The sequence below is a fragment of the Spermophilus citellus genome (assembly GCF_964194105.1).
Source record: "Spermophilus citellus genome assembly, chromosome: 5".
Taxonomy (NCBI): Eukaryota; Metazoa; Chordata; class Mammalia; order Rodentia; family Sciuridae; genus Spermophilus; species Spermophilus citellus.
In genome coordinates, this window is record NC_138186.1 from 120,245,325 (window position 1) to 120,265,037 (window position 19,713).

The 19,713-nt window shown below is 34.5% G+C and overlaps 1 long non-coding RNA gene across 1 annotated transcript in view; it reads right to left on the reverse strand.

Annotated features, from left to right (window-relative positions):
- The window catches only part of LOC308650196, a 33,032-nt gene that overhangs the window by 8,125 nt on the left and 5,194 nt on the right, over positions 1-19,713 (reverse strand). The window contains exon 2 of the long non-coding RNA XR_014022276.1: positions 8,856-8,910. This is a non-coding gene — a long non-coding RNA (uncharacterized lncRNA). The remainder of the gene's footprint in view (positions 1-8,855; positions 8,911-19,713) is intronic.

Genomic DNA, 19,713 nt, shown 5'->3' on the forward strand with positions numbered 1-19,713 from the left:
TGTTACTCTAGCTCTGGAGTTTAAGAAAATTATTGATTTTTCTGGGTTGATCTTGTACCCTTCTACTTTGCTAAATTTGTTTACCACATATAGAAGTCTTCTCCAGTAGACTATTTCAAAGATTAACATATTCAAGGAACTGATGCTATAGTTGGTTAGAAACTCTGCCTTTTAACTAGGCTTTTTTAGCAAGTGAATTTGTCTTTTCTGCTGAATATTCACTAAAGGTTACCTATCTTAATACATTTCAAAGTCCTAGGAGGAAATTAATTCACTTAATTAGAAGGAAAATTCTTTTTTCATTACCTTTGGTCTACGAAAATGATATCTTCAAGTTGTAGACTGAATTATTGAGAAAGCCCTATCCCAAGCTTAAAAGTTAATAAATGGCTGTACAATAATTCAATAAATGCACAGTTAGTCTTTCTATTTGGAGTCCACTTTGCCACTGATCTTCCCTGAATACAAACTAGGTATCTTGTAATTGTTTTGGGCCATCCAGCACTCAGAAGAATATGAGTATATTTTAATTTCCCAACAAATTTGAGCATTTGAGTTCTTGCCAATTTCTGCTCCTGCCCCAGAGATTGTCCCATCCTTCCTGTCAACTCTTTGAAAAGATGATACGGTGACCCACTAGGTTGGCTCTCTGTGTATTGATCCTGGCCTGAAGCAAGCCTTCATTCATTATGTCTTTTTAGAAACTCCATGGTCTAATGATTACTGACTATGAAACTATCCCTACAGACAGATCAATGCACCAAAATTTAGTATGGCCCTGTCTCTCCTCACCCATTACACATGTATAGACAATATGTGTGTACATATATACAAAAATACACTCATACATATATGTGTATATATATGTATCATATTTTGTTTATCCATTATTTTGAATAGTTAAGTAAAAGAAATAATCCACACATGCATACACAAAGGGTTTATATGTATTTTATATTAGCATTATAAATACTGCTGACAACCTAAAAATAGTCTAATTTTTTATCCATGAAAGAATGGCAAAAAAGTGGCAATTAAAAGGATGGAATGTCATTTCATATAGAGATTTTTTTAAAAAATTGCATTGAAGAATAGTAAAGATGTTAAAAATTCAGTTGGATTTCAAAACCAGTGCCATAAGCTGAGCAACTGAGAGAATTATGTAAGTTCTCTGAGTCCCATTTTTCTCATTTTAAAAATTAGGTGACAGTAGTGTTTTTCTGAAAATTCAATTGTCATTACTAAATTAAATGACATATACAAAGCACCTCTGAGTAAATATTAGCTTGCCTAGTTATTTGTGTTATTATCAGTATGCAACTTATTGCTATATGCAACAATTAATCTGATAAACAACAAAGAGGGACAAAGAAACAACAAAGAATTTGAGGGACCCACATTCGAATGGAGAAAAATCCCTAAACTCAGAAATACATGTTAGGGTTTCAAGATATTTTCATGTGTGCAACACAGTTAGTTCTCACATCTGAAAATGGTTTTGTGAAATAATATTAAAAGTAAAAATCAGTACAAAAAATCTAGGAGATACAAATTGATTACAATTATTCAGACTACATTCAGGTACAAGCATATGTACACATACATACATATACTCCCCTCAACCAAAAATAATCAATATTCATAAAATTTTACATGTAAAATATCTTAAAAGTAAGAACATAATAACTAACAAATGCAAAAAAATCATTTTAAAGAACTTAATTATCATGAGGTTTCAAGAATTTGGGTTAAGTGAGTGTGTTTTCACTCTAGAATCACAGAATGTCATTATTAATAGATTTTTAGTCATGATTTGGTCTCAAGTCTTCAATTCATAGATGAGAATCTGAAATTGACAGAACTTTGAAGACTTGTTGAAAATATTGCACCAAGTAAAACAGAATTCACCCTATTGGCTGCTAGTCCTAAGGCTTCTCCTCTAAACTACAAATTTACTTCTGAACAGAATTCTGTAGAGCTCATATTTTGGAAGACTTCGATGTATTTTATTGTGCAGCAGACTATTTTCTCTTCTTCTCAATCAGATGAAGCATACAGAACTTGATGTAGAGTTGTCTCTGTTAATGCATTTTCAAAATTAACTTTCTTAAGAATTTTATTAAAGGAGAATCTTTATATTTACATATAATACTTCAGGCTCTTCATAAGATTTATTATACTGTTTATTGCAGTACACAATACTGACAAGTATTGAAGGCAATATAATTTTTAATTTTCAGTTTTGTTAAAGTCATGGAAGGCATAGTGGTAGTAAATATTCTGATAGCTGATAAAATGTGATTAATAAGTCAATGTTCCACTGGTTGTTCCTTGGTCTATGGTATTATTATATTGGTACCTTTTTTATTCTTATTCAAATGGGGATTTGCTTCCTTATTGCTTTGAAATGTCTTTCCTGCATTTGATTAAGTGACTCAGTGAATTAACTTTTAAAACCTTGTTATCATGGCAGAAAAATAAATTTTCAAATTTTTATTGTCTGTATATGTTAACTTTATTATGAGTCACATAGTAGAGATCCTCTCAGAGGATGAGAGTACTCTAACTTCATTTTGTTATTTCATGGAGATCTTTCCTGAACTCTTTTTCCACCCATTTTTATTGGAAAGCATACTGCTTCCTAAAAGACTGATAGAGAAAATTTGAATGATAATCCAAATATTTTCTTGTCTCACTGAAAGAGATAGAGAGTCTTGGCTTAGAGAAAGCCTCTTATTTTGCTATACATTTAGAAAGCATCCAGCATATTTTCTATACAGTCAACACAATCTTTGAGGCCATCTGCAGTTTGCAATAAATTTATGATATAGTAGCTTAAATTGATGGGATAATGAGCTGCTGACAGACATGTTTTTCTAAATTGATATTTAAGCATGGTGCAGCCAAAGTACTTGGCATGAAATAGCAATGGAAATGAGGGTTGTGTGGCTCCATACTGCAATGCAAGATAAAAATACGTAAAATCTAAATTTTACCAGTCTGCTTCAGTTCTATCTTATAATCTTTGGCAAAATGTTACATTAACTATTAGAAAGAGTGTAGTACCTCTTTTTCTCTTCTATGTACATAAATACAGCATTCCAATGATTGAAAAGCCCCATTGAAAAAGCAAGTGTCATTTTAAGTCAGCACACTTTGGAAAAACTTACATGTATTGACTCATTAAATATAAAACCAAAATCAAACAAACACAAAAGTAAACCAATCCAGTGGGAAAAAATATATATTATGGTGGGGAAATAGTGGGCAGAGACACTTTTAACTTCAAATTATTTTTCAGGATTCAGTCTTTTTATATTTTAGTGTCATTTTCTAAATTCTTAAGAGATTTTACAATTGTATACACACACATACATACACACTCATATGTTAATAACTCAAAGGAGCAAACTATTTTGTAGACACAAAAAAATTGACAATACTTTTTCTTTGTTTTTATTTTTAATCTTTAGTTTGAAGCTAAGTAATGATACTGTTTCTGAGAGTATGGGTTAAAGACCTCCTTACACCTCTCAGTATAGTTTCTTAAAAAGAAAAGATTTTTTTTTCAACAAAATATTTGCACTACAAAAGCTATATTTACACTTTTATTTTAGGAACTAATTTATTGTTGCTATTGGATATTTAATTAACTCAATCCACAGATCCTTATTAAGTCTTAATACGTAGAGATCCACTCATGCTGCCCTAAGGCAGAGTTTTGCCAGTCCTGCATGTGAGTGGTCTTTTTCCTTAGAGTCCCAAGATGTGTATCCCAGGTTAAAGGCAAGACTCCATAGATGTGTACTCAGTACAAAAGCAACTGGAGGGGTGTCCAGGGTGCCAATTCTGAAGTTTCATTTGCCTTCCACTTTCCAAAATTTTAATTTCCTGGTATAAAAAATCCTCATTGTTATTTATACTCTCTCCACCTGCCCCCCCACCCACACACACTTATACATATACCCTGACCAGGTCTTATTCCCATATGCCTTGGGGGCAAGACCATGTGTGTTATAAGCAGATACATACTATAGAAAGCATTCTTGTATATAAATGGATTTTGGTTGATTTAAAATGTACTGTTTATCAGTAAAAGAAACAACTCATAATATAACCAGGTGCTACCCAAACTGCTAAATAGAAACTAAAATACTATAACAGTAAACTAGGGCTAAATTAATATGTAAAAGTGTTAGTATTATATTAAATTTAAACTGTGAAGCGTGTTTCTCTTTCCCATAATTTACATTCACAAAGACATAGACTGGCACCTCAGTTATCCCAGAACCACTCTTCACACTTAAATATCCTTCCCAGGATATGTGTTGTTTGCAGGTGCCGATGACCACTTCATACAGTACTTGCAACTACCATGCAGAGCACTCAGTTCTGAGGTTGTGTGAATTTGTTCAATTTCAGGTTTCATTAAAACTCAACAGTCTGCTTAGCTTTTATAACATTCATAGTGATTACAGAGGCCACATATTGCAAGCATTTGCTCTGGATTTAAGTTCTTGAAAAATATTGCAAGTGATATTTTGTTAGCTTTGGATTGAGTCTTTCAAAAGAAATTCAGATAGATAATTGTAAAAATTTAAAACTAAATGAGTGAAGTACTTTGATGTATATAAATCTAAAATTTAAGAAAACCTAACTAGGGGCAGGATTTTTAATATTGAAAAAGTGAAAGATCATTCAAAAAATATTCATTGAGCATCTATTAGGCATTAAATACTTCTTAGGCCCTTGGGGTAAAGGCATGAGTCAAAAAGCATCCTTGTTCTCATGAAAATTTTACTTTAGTAGGAGAGAGAGACAGGCAAAAATATTTGTATAATGGAATGCTAGATATTGATAAATACCACAAAAAGAAAAGCAGCACATGGTCTAGAGAGTGACGTATGAGTGGGCAAAGTGGGAGTGCATGTGAAGATAAGGCAGTAAAGAAATCCTGCTCCCATCAGCTGACAGATGAGTACAGACCATGGGGGGGAAAGCCATAGGGAAGTGGGGTCCCCCGCAAAGGCACTGATGGTCCTACCATGACTCCAAGAGTTGGTGAATTCAAAGAATGTTGCTGTAAAAAACAGGGAGAGCATTTAAAAACAATGTTATAGAAGTCACCAAGGCAAGGTCATGAAAGGTCCTTAGGCCATGTTTGAGTCACTCCAGTATCCAATAAGTACAAAATCCCCTTGAAATTATTTTTACCTAGAGAAAAAGAAAAGTGCAGTCATCCTTTACTAACTGTGGGGCATTGGTTCCTGGATCTCTCACAGACACCAAAATTTATGAATATTCTTTTACCTAAAATGGTACATTTATTTGCATATACTCTATACTCAGCATTCCATGTGCTTTGTCATCTGTGGATTACATAATACTTATAGTACCTAATACAATGTAAATTCTGTGTAAATAGTTGTTACACTGCTTAGGGAATAATGACAAGGAAAAAAGTCTCTACATGTTCAGTACCAAATCAGTTATATTTTAATATTCTCAATCTGTAGTAGTTGAATCTGCATATGTGAAACATGAAGATACGGAGGGCCAATTATATAGACAATTTTTCCTTTAACATCATTTAAAAAATGTTAGACACCTACCTAAGAATATATGTAATGCAGTCTGGTCCTGTCACACACCCTCTAGGACTTCTTTTATCGTTGTGTCACACCTGTCACAACCATCTTGCCCCAGCTAAGTGATGACCTCTTACCTTGAGCCTGAGGCTTCCCTGAAATCGCTGCATGGGAGGCCTGTGGAAGCCACCTTGGCACCCTTCCTGCCTATCCTGGAGGTGGAGAGTTACAGTAAGCACCTCAGGGGCAGCCTGGACTAAGACAGGAGCTGGTGATGAATGCACCTCATTTCCCCTTGAGCCAAAATTCTGAGGTATATATTCTATTTGGTTCCATGGAAGGTCCTGGCAGATTTTAGCTCCAGCTGTCTTCCAGATGTTTTCAATAACTATAGGCCTTCTCTTCCTCCCTGTTTCTCCCTAGATGCTTTGTTCTGTTTCCTGGAACCACTTCTCAAAGCAAACACCTGCATGTCAGCCATTGTCTTGGGCTGTGTTTTCTTGGAGAAAACTCATTTTATTATATAGTAAGTGAAGAGGCTTGCAGTATAATTATATAAAATACAACACCCTTGACTGCACCAGCCAACAGAACAGTTAGTCTATTATCAAAACTCAGAGCTCTCAGAACTTCCTATATGCCCTCCCATGACAACTCTCTATTCCCAGCAGTTCTTTCAGTATCTCCCAAGGCCAGTTAGGAAACCTCGGCCACAACTTTAGTTTTACTATTCCACTGGGTTGCTTTTGTGCTTTATCATGTGTTTGTGTGTATGTGTGTGTGTGTGTGCATGTGTTTACGGTTAGTTTTTTTTAATTGTGTAAGTGCAATTATATGCAATTTACTTTTTTTACTCCAATTTGCTTGTAAATTCACCCCTGTGGTATGAAGTTATAGTTTTAATTCTGCATGATAATATAATTAAATATTATTATATCACAGTCCACTCATTTACTTTCTTGCAACAGGCATTTAGGATTATTTTTCACATTGTTTTATATTTTGTACAGTAACTGAGCATTTTTTGTAAATGTATCCCTATGCACACATGTAAGGGATTCTGTAGAACTGCACTGATCAATACTTTGCTACATGGGACTGGGGAACATTCAAAATGTGGCTAGTCCAAATCAAAATTTGCTGTGAAGTGCAGGATATGTACCAGATGTTGAAGATTTAGTATGAAAAAGTATGAAGATACTTTTTGAATAAGTTTAAATATCAATAAGTTGAAATTTTAGATATATTGGGTTAGGTATATTATTAAATTTAATTTCACCTATTTCTTTATGACTACTAGAAACGTCAAAATAGTATATTTAACCTGCATTCTGTTTCTGCTGGACATTGGACAGCACTAGTCTAGAGCACTGCTACTCAGAGTGCATCCCTGAGGAGTGGCAGCTATACCACTGGGAAAGGCAGGATCTCTGGCTCTGCCTTGAATCATCTCCATGCTTTAAAGCACACCAGAATTTATTTTTTAAAAAGTGGGGGCAGTGAGAGTTAAGCAAAAGAAGGAAAAAGACAGAATTCAGTGAACAGGAAAGAAATGTAACAAACAGAGCTACTGATTTAGATCAAAGCAGAACAGAAATCTGATTGAAGATTTCCAAAATAATAATAACAATAACAATAATACAACAGTTGAAAGGATAGGTTAATAAAAGAAATGTAGGGTATATTTATTATAAATAGTATATTGAAAAGAATGATTAGAAACTTCAGGGAAAACAAAGGGTCAGAATAAAAAATGGGAACATTGTCATTCTGATTCTTTAATGGAAAATACATACAATAATGGAAAAACAATGGAGAGGAGATTGTACCCTTCTTTTATAAAGTGAAATAACAAAGTGACCATCTGTACTTGAGAAAATATCAGAAGTTAATACATTACCTACCAATATAAAGGGACATTTTTAATTGTTTTTTTCATTTTTAAAATTTGTTCTCTTTAGATATACATGACAGTAAAGTGTATTTTGACATATTTTATATACATGGAGCATAACTTATTCTAATTAGGATTGCATTCTGGTGGTTGTACATGATGTGGAGTTACGCTGCTTGTGTATTCATATATGAACATAGGAAACTTATGTCCAATTCATTCTACTGTCTTTCCTATTCCCATCCCCGCTCCCTTACTCTCATTTGCTTTTGTTTAATTTGATGAATTTCTAATTCTCCCTTATAGTGTTTTAGTATCGGCATATCAGAGAGAACATTCAATCTTTTTTTTTTTATATTGGCTTATTTCACTTAGCGATAGTCTCCAGTTCCATCCATTTACTGGCAAATGCCATAATTTAATTCTTCTTTATGACTGAGTAATCTATTGTGTGTGTGTGTGTGTGTGTGTGTGTCTGTGTGTGTGTGTATGTGTATATCAATCACATTTTCTTTTTTTATTCATCTATTGAAGGGCACCTAGGTTGGTTCCACAACTTAATTATTGTGAATTGAGCTGCTATAAACATTGACGTGGCTGTGTTGCTATAGTATGCTAATTTTAAGTCCTCCAGCTACATACTGAGGAGTGGGACCATTGGGTCAAATGATGGTCTTATTCAAAGGGACATTTTTTAAAGGGAACTAAAACATGAGAAGAAATATATTTCTCCAATATGAGAGGAAGAAAGCTAAAGATCTGACGAAAAGGAGACAAATTTTCATCTGTCTTGGTAAAAGATATTTACTCACTTACATGAGTAAAATGATAGATGGAGACCTAGCACTGGAAAATATTATTTTTCAGAACAAAATGATAAAGAGATGAAAACCTTTTCTTCGAAGGAACAAGTCTAGCATAGGAAAACATTGCTAGAGAAAGCATGTAGGAGAAATGTTGCTTCTAATTCATTTGTATAGATTGGTTCATTAAAATAAAATGTGGTAAATTATAAAATACTTAATCATTTAGATTTTTAAATACTTAGGTCCTAACATGCAGTGGTATGCTACATATGGTATATATCTGTGGTTATATCTGTATGGAGAGCTCTATGGTACATAAATATATACTACTTATAGTTTACAGTAGTCAATTATTATAGTAACTTCTTATTGGCATGTATTTGCAATTTTCTCAAGTTACATTGAGTTTCATTTGTTAAGATATATGTTTGTTTATTTTTATAATGTATATATCAATGCACCATATTCTACCTTGAAAATCTGTGAATTTTTAATGCTTTTTATATTTTTGTTATTGGATCTTTAATATTGGAAGAAAAATTTTCATAGCAAGTATTGTGCTTTTACCTTTTTTAGTGCTGGTGATCCAACTGAGGGTCTTGCATAAAAAGACACACATTCTCTGGAACAACAACAACAACAAAAAGATGGAATTGTGATTGAATAGTTATTATGAGAAAAATAAATGATTTTAACTAATTAACTGATTTCTTACTGTATCCCTCAAAAGATAAAAGTCACTTTAAACAGTAGAAACATCTCAGGGTTTTTTAAATTTATATTTCTGGTGTTTTAATTCTCCCTCTATTTTTTGCAATGATCGCTAAGTGCAAGCCCTACCCAAATACATAGCCCAAGGTCCTCATATATCAGTGAGATTTACAAAATGTTACCAGCAGAATTCTTATTTTGAGATTTATGATGCTGGATAATTGCTTTCTCTTGGGTTAGCATGCTAATTTATGAAGATTCCTTTAGTTTGATCCTATTCAAAACTGGAAAATGTGGTAAACCAGAACAGGAATGCAAATAGACAATTTATTTTTGACATCTTCACACTAAAGTGTTAGCTTAATTTTCATTTGAATCTAGATGAAAATTTTGGTTGTATTCTAGTTCATGTGTCTAAATTATTGGGAATAATTTAGTAAGTACACTACAGCCTGACTGTGAAGTGCTCATTCAGGGGCACAGACCATGCCTGTGGTAGCAGCTCCTTCAGTCTGTGTCACCCCTGGCACCAATCTTAAAAACATCAGAAATAATGGCATCCACGCCAAAGGAAAAAGGGATCAATGAATATAATCCATGGGGTTACTTATCAATAATTCACATATGGCTATTATTTCAAGAAAACACAGCAGTGGTTATATTTACACAAACTCTCTCTCTCTCTCTCTCTCTCTCTCTCTCTCTCTCTCTCATTAGTTTTTAGAAGACTAAAACAGTAATTAAGAAAGTTTCTAATTGTCTTAGAACAAATTAAATCCAAAACTTCAAACTTCAAACATGCTTGTCTGATAAAGTATGTGCACTTATTTTTCAAATTAAGAGCTTTAGGCAAAATCTGAGTTTGAAAGCAGTCACATCTATCAACTGAGGGAAAAAAAAAAAAATGCCTAGCTTTTCAATTCAAGGAACTGAGAGACTACTGAATCACCAGTAAACTGTCTTGGTAGGATTATAGATGTTTGTTGACTATCTGGTTATTTTCAGCCACTTAGATACCTCCAAACATACCTGGTTCACAAAGTGGTGGAGTATTTAGTCTGGGGAAAACAACTGCAATGACTTTTCAAGAGATGGGCAGTGTTTGAATTTATTTAAAATATTCAGATTTTTCATATTTAAAGACAAGACAATGTTTTTTAGATAATAATACAATAATAATTAGTATTCCCATGTAACCTCTGTAATAAGAGTCTGTAGATCTTCAGCAAGGCTTTCCATTCATTAACTGAAAGCAGGACATGGTAATTATCACAGAATTTTCCTTTTCAAATATATTAGTACAGATTTTGCCCATAATCTTTTAATTCAATTCACTAGTCAGATACATACCATTGTCCTGCTTCTGAATCTTTTAAAATTGTGTGCAAAGTTTATTTTAATTTTATTACATGAACAAACTCTAAATCTAAATGTTCCATTGCCTATAAGAAAATTAGTGAGTAAATAATTCACTTAGAATTTATTCAATTTAAATGTCTGCTTTGAATTTAAAAAGATATTTAATGTTTCAAACACAATATAGTGATGCATATGTTATTATAGATATGAGAAATTAGCATTTTTTATTCTTTCCAAAAAATGAGATTAATATTTCATACTGATATTATAAAGTATAATTATTTTATATCTAAGTTATTCCTTAATTTTTGAGCAGATAAACTGATAATTAAAGATAAAAAATAACAATAAGTGAACTATATTGGGTAAGTTGGTGACCATAATAAAAGGAAAACAAATAAGCTTTAGAAATTATTAAATTCCATTTAAATTGTGACATTTTCTTAAAGGGAGAAACAAAACTCTCCCAATCTGTTCATTTAGTTGTACCAAATGCTTGTTTTACTCTCCCTCATTTCTCTCTCTGTCTCTCTCTCTCTCTTTCTCTCTCTCTCTCTCTGTCTCTCTCTCTCTCTCTCTCTCTCGCTCTCTCTCTCGCTCTCGCTCTCTCAATTTCTCCCTGCCCCTACCCCTTTTGTTTTATTCTTTCACTAAATTGCTCATAACCCATTTAGAGTTTTCTTCTTTCCCTTTCCATTAGCTGTGATAGACTCTTCTCTCAGACTGATTTTGTATAAAGACAACATCCATGTCCTTAGGTATGTAATTCTCTGTAGGACCATTCTGTGTCTGGTTGTTGGATCCCTTTATCACCTGTACCACAACTTGCCTTCTTCTTTGCAAACACATCCTGCTTCCTGAGGCTGCAGGGTATGTCCTGCACTTGATTTATTCACTCCAGAACTTACGTGTTTTTCCCTTTCTGTGTTGCATGGTATATAAAATACCCTTAAATATCTTACTTTCTCTGTAGACTCTATTTGCTACCAGAAATTTAGCAACTGTTTTCCCTTTCTGTGTTGCATGGTGTAATAAAATATCCTTTACTATTTTACTTTCCCTGTAGACTATTTGCCACAGAAAATTTAGATATTATAGAAACGTTATATATTAAAAAAAACCAGGAAACTAAAATATATTAGAGGTCTATGTCCTCTATAAAATATTATATTTTCAGAGTAAACACAATAGACTGATTTGTATCAATCATAATAAATGTGGCATGCTAAGTATAAACTGATATTTATAAACTCACTGAAACTACTAAGAATCATGCCAAAATTGAAATCATAGTCACACATCTCATTACATGACTAAATAGCAGTCTACTTGCATTTTGAATTAATACATATTGTTCAAGATTAATTCCAACATTTGCATTGAAACTTAGAAAATCTAAGCTGTTTAAGAAGGAAAAACTCACTATTTGAAGATAACAGCAATGAATAAAGATGATTTTGAGGGCCAAGCAAAGCCTTTTGGGGGGCCAGAGGAAATAGTAGTTATCAGAGATGAAGGCCCTTGTCCTCAGGAAGATGGCAAAGTAGCCTACAAGATATTATCAACATTCAAATCAACACTAGCTGAAGAACAATGGCAGTGTGGGCAGAAGAAAGAACTCAGAGGAAATGCTGCTCCCAAACCAAGCATTCAACATCAGAGCATACACGAAGACTTTGACAGTATTTAAAGCTTTATGGCACACCTAACAAAAATGTCCTATGTGGAACCTACAAAAGATAGAGGTTAAGTCCCTGGGTAGGGGGCCTATAGAAGTGAAGAGCAAGAGAAGGCTTGGGAGAGACAACAAAGCTTCAGATACAAAATTCTTCTTGTGTCTTATTCTAAGCTCCTCCCCCTCCACATTACCTTGGTTAAGATTAATCCAGAAGTAATTAGCTGGAAGGTCTGAGCAGGATAGCGCACTCTCTATCTCACTCACAAATGTTCTATGAGACTTGTCAGGAAGGTCCAGAATTCAGAATACACACAATCCAACAAACAGATTTCCCCATGTAGGAGGCTTACAAAACTTTCCAGGAAAGCATAATCCCAGGACCAAGATCTTGTATGTGAACATTATGAACCATGGACGTTGGTTATTTGTAATACAGTGGGGTTTAGCTACTGGCTGCCCAGTAGAACCCTGAAGGACATGGGGCTTTAAAAGGAAGAAAAATACCAATTTCCAAATGGTATAATTTCCAATGATAATAATTTCAGGTAACTTTCAAACATTGATATTTCTTAATTAGCCCCACAATGGTTATAATGTATAGCAAGGATAGAGGTGATTGGTTCTAAGGCATTCACAGGAATACTTAAAAGCTACTGTAGAAAGATAAGAAAGAAAACTGGTCTCTAAATAGGAAGGAAATAACCAACTGAAGTGGCCTAAGTTAAAGAGCATTCTGGTTATGTTCTGTTCTCTTTCTCAGACTGCCCAAAGAACCAATCTAGGAGCTGCCATCAGTCAGAAATCTGGCACTCCTCTATGACTTCATAAACTTAAGTTGGTGTGTGTTAGTTGGTCATCAAAATCCAAGTGCTTAGAGTTGCAGACATACATACACACATATATACAAAAAAAAAAAAATCACAAAATGAGATGGCAGACATAAGTGTAGAGTCAATAAGTGGGCAAGAGTAAATTTTTTAAGAATGATAAAATTAGTCAAAAGACACTTCTCCAATTTATTTAAAAAGCTACAACATCTCATTTGCAAAATCAATATTTAGAACAATAAGAATCAGAAAGTTTGAAAGCCAAATTTTGAAGACTTATAACAGAAACACAGGAAATTAAAAAAAAAGTCAATGTTAAAATTTTTAACATAAGGAAAAGTAGATGTTAAAGTTGAAAACATCATAAGGGACAGTGTGGATAATAATTACTGTTAAAATGTACAGTACATCAAAGGGAGATGACAATCACAAACCCATATGTATTTCACCAATGTAGACTCAATTTGGATTTAATTATCAGGAATAGGGTCTGAGCATGATTATTTTGTAAAAGCTGACCAAATGATTTATTTTTACATAGTTAAGAATTACTAATTTACACAATCTCTATCTAATAAGTACAATACAGTTGATATTTCAAAACAATCTACAAAGTGACAAAAACTATAAAATATAGAAATTAGCTTTATGGAGAGTTCACATGGTCTTTATGACCAAAATTTAAAATTCTATTAAAAGGTCATTAAAGAACACCACACACACATACACAGAGAGAGAGAGATAATAGAAAGTTAGTGTTATAATGTGGATAATTTCTCCACAAATAAGCCTGTACACTCATGCAATTCCAAAGAAACATCCAACTAGAATTTTGAAGAAACTTAAACTAATTCTAAAATGCATGTTGAAGAATAATATCCATGAGTTCATATGATCATGAAGGGCAAAAAATGGCGAGGGGGAGGGGGGGGGAAGTAGCGCACTCCTTTAATCCCAATAGCTAAGGAGGCTGAAAAGGAAGGATTCCAAGTTTAAGTTCAGCTTCCACAATTCAGCAAGGTCCTAAGAAATTTAGTGAGACTCTGTCTCAAAAATAAATGAATAAATAAATAAAGAAAAAGAAAAAGAACGGATGATGTAGTTCACTGGTAAAGCACACCCAATGTAAATCCCTAATACCCCCCCCCCCCAAAAAAAAAGATGGCAAAGGTGAGGTTGTCCCTACCAGACACAAAGACACATTACAAAGTCATAGTAATTGAAAGAGAATAGGACTGCTGGAGGTGAAAACAAAAGACCAATGAAGTGGGAGGGAAAAAGAGGGAGAAGGGGAGTTGCACCAGAAGATGGAAGGAGAACCTCATTGTTATACAGAATACATACATGGTGTTGTGATGAGAAAAAGAAAAAAAAATGTGTGTCACATTAGATTGGATAGAGAGAAAGGATGGGAGAGGAGGGGAGGAGTAGGAGGGATAGGAAGGGCAGCAGAATAGAATAGACATTATGATTGATGTATGTACATCCCATGTATGTATTACATATCAAAATACATTCTGCTGTCATGTATGACTAAAAAAATAAAAATAAATCGTATGGTTAAAAAAAAGACCAATGAAAAGATACTTATAATACAAAGGAATTCTGGCTAATAACTGCAGTAGAAATTATCAAGAAAACAAGAAATTGTTCTTCTAAATTCTAAAAAATATGCTTCAATAACATCTCAGGAAATAGACATCACTGAACGGTAAATCGTTAAATGAAATGTTGCTGTGAACTTTTCAATGAATGAGCAAAGCTGACACCACCTTGGGTGGCGGGGCATTGAATAAAGGAAACCTTGAAAATATTAGTGTTACTGTTTTTAATTACAATGTTTTTCTCTACTGGTATATTCAGTCATACATTCCACATTTTTTAAGGGTACTTACTGCTATGTCAGACACCGTGCTAAGTCCTTACTTAACAGTAAACAACAATACAATTCTTCATTTTCAAAGGCTGAGAGTAAGATTTTTGCTTTCTTATTTATTTATTTATTTATTTTTTGTTTCCTTTTGTTTTGTTTGTATGTTTTCAGGGAAAAATTGCAGTTTAAACCCTTGACATAATACTCAAGCATCTGCCCTGTCATGCATTGATGTATCTACATTACCCAGTGATCTTGGTATTTCTACCTTAATCCTTCCAAATTCCCAGAAAAAGGAGAACTTTCCATTTAGTGCTTTTTTCAAGCTACCAGTTACCATTATTTCCTCCATGCCTGGTAACTTGCACATTAGCAAAATTTCTAGCTCCTACACCTTCCCAGTACATCATAGTTATTCACCCTAGGGATCCTGTGATGGCACAATGAGAAGTGGAAAGCATTCCTCTGTTTCTGAATATGAATCCCAGGAAGCCTGGCAGAATGTACCTCAGAAATATCCGGAAAAGTTTCCCTATCTTGGGGCCTCATACTGGTAGTGGGACCCAAATGAAATTCATTAATTTACCAAAGTGATGATGTGATTGATAGAAAGAAAAAAAAAAGAAAAAAAAAACTTATTGGCCAAGTTTATATTTGCCTTTTTTGGGGAATTACTGTGCAAAGCACAGTTTTATAATTGGGAAACATTTAAAGGTTGCCATAGTTGGCAAGAGAGTAGGAAATAGACATGGGATCAAATTCATGGAACATCAAGCTTAATGGAACCTCTAATTGGTTATAAAATTTGAAATCCAACTTGTAGTGGATAAAATTACATATTTTTAGATAATTATAAAAGGATCTTTAAGCTCTCTGATCCTAAAAAAGGGTTAATGTTGGGTAGTTATTGTTGGGTTTTCTTTTCTTTTTTTAAACCAAAGGACATAGAAGAGTTTTATACAAACCAGGTTTGGTTTTAAAAACAAGATTTCAGCTTAAAACATCATGTGTCTGTTTCCTAAGTTCCCTTGGAAGGCCCAAGTGGCATCATAAATTTAATGTACTGAAACTTGAGCTTCTTCATGCAAGAAAGCAGGCCAGAATATGTCAGTTCACTCAAAAAAGCATATTATTCTTGGAAGTAAAAATATTTGTTCTGAGACTACAATCATTTTAAAATTTCCTTCATTTCCAAGCATTCCTAGCGGGACCCATGATGAAGCTCCCCGGTCTTGGCAGACACTGAGTAACCTCTCCCGGAATCTCTGTGGCCTGGACATTAGTACAGCTTGGTCCTATTTCTCTTTACCTTTGGGAAGCATCTAGGAGGAAGCACTGACTCTCCTTTCTGCTGTTGTGAGACACATGTAATCTCCATTCTAATGAATAGTACTCTGAAGGATATGATTTCATGAATAAATTCTTCAGTAATCTGAGGACAACATCGGGCAAAAGTTTACAAGTAGAGTGATAAGAAACTCTTATTATATTATTTAAATGAAACTGAAAAACAAATCACTGCTAGTGATTCTGAAAGAATTCCTGTACACACACAAAAGAATCTATGCAATTGAGAGTCACTCAGGACAAGTGTCACATTGAAGCCACTGTTGACCTTATAAGAACAGATGCCTATGGTGCTGTCATAAATATTTCTAAACATAGGCACACCATCAAGGGTATACTGTATGATTACAGAGGGCTGGATTTGGCTCTTTTAAGTGATCTTGTTTCTCTTCCTTTAATTTTCTTTCATACCAATTCATGAAGAATTGTATGGTTGTCATCTCTTTTCTTTTTTTCTTTTTTTGTTCCAGAGGTATGCTCATTTCTTTTAAATTGGCAAGAAGCCCTAGAAGCATAGGACCACAATTTCTATGCTTGAAAAATTTTAAGGAGACTCTAAAATACAGAGAGGTTAATTGACAATGCTAGATGATGATTAGGTCTCCTTTCTCCCAGTCTGAAACTAGCCTGTTAGAGTAATGAAGACTGCTTCTACCACTACTCAGAAGAATATAATAGATTTTTATGTTTCTATAACTCAAAATCTTGGTACATAGGAGGAAACTTTAAGCAACCTTAATAACTTCTACATTGTCCCCCAATTGCCCCCAGCTGTAATATATATAAGTGAATATTCTCATTTACTTAATCCATATGTTTGGAGTATGTTCTGGTTATAGAAGTAAAATATGTTCAAACTTTGTAAGCTGGTTTTAAAGATGTTCATAATTGTTGGTAAATCTGAAGTAATAAATGAAGGAATTTTGACATAACCCAGCTGCTAGCATCATCATCACATAAACATATTTGATATCTTATTATATCTCTCTAGCTGCAGGAAGAAAAATGTTATCATGTTTCTAAAGTCTGTAACTATAAAAGAAAAGAAAGTATTTATGCCAAAGAGCAAAATGAAATTATTTCACTCTGAAGGATTCCTTTTGCAAGAACCTTTGAGTTTGGATGAATGTATAATGTATATAATATATTAGATAGAATTCACATAATAATGTGAGTTGTAATTGAACTTCCATTACCCTAAATTTGTGTAAATGGACATAATGAGGGCTTTGAAAAGGATAAGAGTGTTTCTAATGAAGACCTCAGGTTATTACAGCCATCATTATGTTCTTAAAGCTGCTGGGATGAACCCCTCTAGCAATCGACTGCATTCTCAGGTGTCTATGGGATCTTTGGACACATTATTGCCACCCAACTTCACTTGATAATGCTATACTTTTAATAGTAGATAGGTTAGGATACACTAACCAAAAGATACAAGATGGTGTGAATGGGTAGGAAGGTAAATTGCATTTGCCTTAAGTAAAACTAAATACACAACAAAATCATAAAAACAAGGTCATCATAATTATGGTTTTCCTGGGGAAATTCTATATTAAGCTTCATGTCCTGTTTAGTTTAGTACTTGTCCTAGACAAAATTTCTAAACAGAATTTGATAATAAGTTACATTGTTTTTCTAGTAATGAAGCCAGATTTAAAGTTAGGTAGTCAGTGTAGTTAGATCGGGTCTAATATCGAGTGAAATCTAAAATGGAGGCCATGCTGAGAATGATCCAGGGAAATGCAGGACAACTCATGGAATGTTAATGAAGTCCAGGAAAAAGCCCAAGGCCAGAGCCCATCCCAAAGAAGTGTTAATGAACAGCCCCCAGCAAACTTGAAGGTGCTGACTCAGAAGTCCTTCCTGCCCAGATTACTTCTTTGGCCCACCTGTATCCCACCCCTCGGGCCTTCCCACCTACATTCCATCACTGAAAGAACTATAAAAAGGGGAGACAACCGCACTTCCACGGATTCCACCTCTTGGGTCCCCTTCTTCCTCCCGGACAAGTCTTTTCTGCTGTCCTTTAATAAACTTCTAATTTCTACTCTGACCTTGCCTCAGCGTGCTTCTTTGGTGTTATTCTTCAACACTGGGGAAGCAAGGACTCGTCACCGGTCAACAGCGGTAACAGTAACAGCTGACAACATTTTAGTGTTGATCAAATGGTCTAAATATAACATATTTCATCTAATTTAATTCTTTCAATAGTGTTACCGCTGTTGACAGGTGACTTAGGATTTCTGACTCCTGTTTTTTCATGATTACTTCTTGATTGCGTTACGACAAACAAGTGTTTGTGAAGATAATCTTCAATAGTCAAGCCTTAAATTTAGTAAATCGCTTTTTTTAAAATTCTTTTTTAGTTCTCGGCGGACACAACATCTTTGTTGGTATGTGGTGCTGAGGATCGAACCCGGGCCGCACACATGCGAGGCAAGCGCGTTACTGCTTGAGCCACATCCCCAGCCCCGTAAATCGCTTTTTTTAAGACAAGCATTGTAACTGTGGTACCTTCCCCTTCTGAATGTAGCCCTTATTGCTCTAAGGCTTATTTAAACAACAAAAACAAAAAATTTATCTCTCTCTCCAAACCTCTCCCCATCCCTAACAAGATCAGGGAGACAGTGTTATCTTTTCTTCCCCCAGTATATTGCCCTTAAACACACACAGGAAGGAGATGCCAGCTGAGGATCTGGAAAGTGAATAGCTCCTAAATTAACAAGTGAATCCTAAACCATCAGGGCACCCTGGGGCCTTAGACCAGAGCACACCTGGAATGTAACCCTTGAAATTCCTTTAAAAAACCCTTATCCCTCCTGATTGGGTGAGTCACAGACTCTGGGACAGGAGTCCCCTGTGTTTCTCCTTTGCTAGCAAAGCAAAACAGCTTTTTTTTTTTTTTTTTTCCTTTTTCTCAAAACCGTGTCCTCATTATTACATTGGCATTGATTGGTATTGGAACAGGGACTGAGCTTTTCAGTTACAGTACTAGGTGGGATCTGATTGTTATTTGTAAGACTGTGAAGGGTTTGGAAAGAGCAGATAGTCCCTTTAACAAGTCTGGGAATGAGAACAAGGGTCTATCCCTTGGATCCTTAAAAAATAAATTAAGTAGAAGTGATTCAAATCCACTTTATAAAGGGAAAAGCTATTGATGGATCTCCTTGAAAGTCAGGTGTTGAAACAGAGTGAAATTCAGCCATGCTTGGGTCAACAACTTTAAGGACAGCAAGTTAAGAGTGAGTAGGGGGCTGGGGATGTGGCTCAAGTGGTAGCGCGCTTGCCTGGCATGCGTGTGGCCCGGGTTCGATCCTCAGCACCACATACCAACAAAGATGTTGTGTCCGCCGAGAACTAAAAAAAAAAATAAATATTATAAAAAAAAAAAAAAAAAAAAGAGTGAGTAGGGGTAATGGAATTGGGGTGGAAATATGTAACTTTTTAAACATGATTTAAGGGAGACAATTGAAACCTATTCAGAGCACACTGGAACCCCTAAAGGCCTAAGCATGAGTCTCAGCTAGTTGGATAATTTTTGCTTTTTTCTCATAATTGTCGAACAAAATCTCTTAATCTACACAAATCTCAAATAGCAGTTACTAAAAATTAAAGAACAATGTTTAT